This window comes from Pinus tabuliformis, chromosome 2_1 (assembly GCF_031772625.1).
Source record: "Pinus tabuliformis cultivar Carrire ecotype Pingquan chromosome 2_1, CPIR1, whole genome shotgun sequence".
NCBI classification, from domain to species: domain Eukaryota; kingdom Viridiplantae; phylum Streptophyta; class Pinopsida; order Pinales; family Pinaceae; genus Pinus; species Pinus tabuliformis.
Window position 1 is genome coordinate 818,112,404 of NC_142299.1, and position 3,795 is coordinate 818,116,198.

At 35.5% G+C, this 3,795-nt stretch overlaps 1 pseudogene; it reads left to right on the forward strand.

Moving 5' to 3' along the window:
• Positions 1 to 2,357: 2,357 nt before the first annotated feature.
• On the forward strand, positions 2,358 to 3,420 carry LOC149203145 (uncharacterized; annotated as a pseudogene).
• Positions 3,421 to 3,795: the final 375 nt, after the last annotated feature.

Genomic DNA, 3,795 nt, shown 5'->3' on the forward strand with positions numbered 1-3,795 from the left:
GCCGATAAGCAGGTAATTAGGTATTCGTTTCCTCAACAAAAACGAAAACGGAGTTCGCGAGGGAGGTTAGGTATTCGTTTCCTGAACAAAAACGAAAACGGAGTAAAAACGAAAACGGAGTTCGCCAGGTGTCAGCGTTTAGTCGTTGACCAGATGTCACCGTCAGAAGGAAAAGGACGACGAAAGGTCCCTTTCAAAGAAAGGCCTATCGGCCTAAATATGGGGGCAATAGGGGCACAATAATAACAATAAGGGATACAATGAAAATAGTAATGGGGGAATCACTGGTATTATAGGGGCCTAACATGGTCATTGACAAAGCATTGTAATAAAAGATTATGGGAGGATGATGTAAATTGGAAATGTGTTGAATAATGTGTTAGCCATTGAAAGGAAACATCATTCTTTAGTGAAGCGTAAGTGGAATCTTGTTTCCATTAGGTACATGATCATTGAGGACTACAACGGGTTGGCCTTGATGGAGACAACACAATTCTATATTGGGTGGTTAGTTGTTCAAGAGTGCTTGGCTTAAAGGAGGTGGTAGAATGTTGCCTATGGTTGGGTGGTGATGATGTAGCATTACTTACCACTAAATGGACATTTCAACATTTTTTATAATTTAAGGTGCTTCCCTTGGGTTCAATTAAAACATGTTGGTTAAGCATAGATCGTTATGCCTAACTAGAAAAGTCTATCAATGCTATGCAATGACTAAATTTTTATAATTATATAGCATGCTTAAATAATGACTAAATTTTTATAATTATATAGGAATGTTTTAAAATAAAATAAAAAGTTTAACATTGTGACACCTCTCTCTTACTCTCTTCTTCTTCTTCTTCTTCTGTTTTTTTTTAAATAATCATAACTTAGTTTTATACCAACCTAGATCCATCTCAATTACAGATCTACCAAGCACTTAGAGGGATCAAATTTATTTTCACTCTAAAAGATATTTTCATCTCAAGATATTTGATCCCTCTAGGTGCTTGGTAGATCTAGAGTTAAGATGGATATAGGGTAGTTTAATTATTAATTATAATTAATTATAAATTTAATTTAATTTTATTTTATTTTTATTGGGTCAAAATGTTTAACAAAACATTACAACATCTCTATTATGTTGGGCTTTTATTTATATTTATATTTCATTTTGTTTATTTTTACCGAGTCAAAATGTTTAACGAGACATTACACTTTTAACTAGACACATGGGCATAATCTCTACCATAAAGGGTAGAAAGCCTCTAGTCATAATTAAAAGTGGAGGAGCTAAATTTATCCCAATAAATTAAAAACTTAAGAAATTAAAAAAACTAAAAAATTAAAAAACTAATAAAATAATATTAAAAATGATATTTTAATTGAAATTTGTCCCAATAAATTAAAAACCTAAGAAATTAAAAAACTAATAAAATAATATTAAAAATTATCTTTTAATTTTAATTTGTTGCATTTCCCTCTCTTCCATTAATGACTTAGTCGATGTCTTACTTGTATCAACATTATTTCTTGCGTAGAGTGTGGAGAGATGTATCTGACCTCTCGACTGACAGGGAGAGGGGGTGAGGTACGAACTCACTTGACTGAGGTATGAGGGAGAGGGTCATTCCCAGCGCCAAGCCCAGTTGACCCAACTTTATTACTAAGAAATGTGTTTTATCGCTTGGTTCAGGATGCTCATTATAGATTACTCATTTGGGTTAAAGATTCTTTCTAGTGTTTCTTACAAGACCCAACTTTCCTAATATGAAATATATTTTATCGCTACTAATATCATGTTCTATCTCCCTAACTCGCACGCTTACATGAATCCATCTCCCCTTTTTCGAGACTCACCTGAATCGGTTGTGTCTCTAATGTTGTTTTCTTCTTTGAGTTGGGCAGAAAACACGTAAGAAAGAAGTGCTTTAAGAAGAAAAAATAAAGGAGTAGTAGCATCTCTGTTATTCCAGGCTCTTGTCATTATGGTGGAACAAGGAGTTGTGACCAAAACCCTACTTATAAAATTTATCTAGGTTTTTCCAGAAATATATACCTATTGGTTCCACATTTTCTCCATTGAGCCAGTCTTCCCCGAGGACCTAGTAGGCGAAAGGGATTTGGGGAGAAACAAGCATCATTGGAAATGTTACATAGGACCAACAATCAATGTCTACTTTGTAGCGTGAACCCTCACGCCATGTAACCCCTACAATTGTTTCTATCAAGAAATCAACAATCATAAGAATTGCTCTTATATTCGTCCATTTGTCTTGATTATTCGCACTCACAGCCAGCAGCTGCGCCAAGACGTTGAAGGAATACATATTCCTTCAAATTCGTCCCTGCTCTTCTACTCCATCCAGTATTTAATGGAATTTTATGCCATGCAAGAAGCTTTCGTCATGGAATCTTGGTACTACAATCTGTCGGAGGTAACTGGAGGCTCCCACACCAGTATCACTCAGACCGCCCCATTTCTCCTCACCATCTACAAGATCTTGGGGTTCTTGTACGTTGATAACTATGAAAAAAACCCTGACCTTGAAAACATCAACAAACAACAAGGTTACAAGTATTTAGATATAATGACGGTTGGAGACCTCTCATTGCTCTATTGAAACTCTGTGAGTCAGAATTAGACACTACAAAGATTGTACTTGTCTCTTTCCAAATAGTGCGATGTTAAATCTTCCAAATCCACATGGATCTACTAATTTTTAGAATGCTTTGGGGTCTTAAGCGACATAATCTCCAACGAACAGTAGTCCTAGAGTACTTGAGACGCACCCACGGAGGAAACAAAGTGGAAAAGGGAAGGATTGAGAGTCCATGCAGAGAAGGACTCTCCTCGATATGCAACCCAATTGAGAATTTAATTAAATAGATAAAGATCATGTGTTTTGGTGCCTACTAACCTTGGTTTTCGATGCATTCATGAATGTTGGTTGCAATTCATTCCAATCCCATGCTTTCAATGCTGCACTCAATGTTATTTCCACATAATTTCGCGTGGAGAAACCCATCTAGAATGGTATTTTTGCTATGATTGAATGATATGAAGGACCATATGTGATCAAAGACATAAGCCTTCAAGATTATGAAGGAAAGATCAAACACTTCTTCACTGCGCACCTCCTTGCCCAACATGAGATTTGATTTTCTCTGGAAGGAGGAGGTTACTTCGACATCTGAGACAGCGATGAAAAATGGATACGCTTCAGCATAAAGAAAGGGTATCTCATAGTCATCCTTTCGGGCATGTACCATCGTTTTACCCCCGATACCACCAATTATGTCAAGGTGATGAGGTTATTCACATGGTTTCCCTGCTCAACACAACATCAATGACCTGTTGATGACATGGAAGCCATGAATAATTACCTTGCAAAAGTATTGAACAACCCTATGGTTTTAGCACAAATAACAATTTGACTACATAATCCATTTGTACTATGATTTTAATTTGAAAAAAAAAATCATCCGTTTGTCCCCGCACTTCTTGTTTTTCCAATTTTTTTGTGTACTTGCATTACCAATGTTTGAAGCCATTTCATTGTTTAATTCTTTAGAGTAACGTAGACAATAATTATTTATTTAGGGTTGTGTTTTGTGTGTAGTTCTTTGGAGAAGGAAGAAAATCTCTACTAGAAGGAAGAGGAGAGGTGTCTCGAAGAACAGGAGAAGAAGAAGGTAAATGCTTGTATTTTTCAATTTTTTTTAGTTCTTCATTGTTGATATCTATTACACTGAATTAGGAAAATTTGTCATAATTATAATTTGTTATTCAAGTTTACTTTGACATTTACT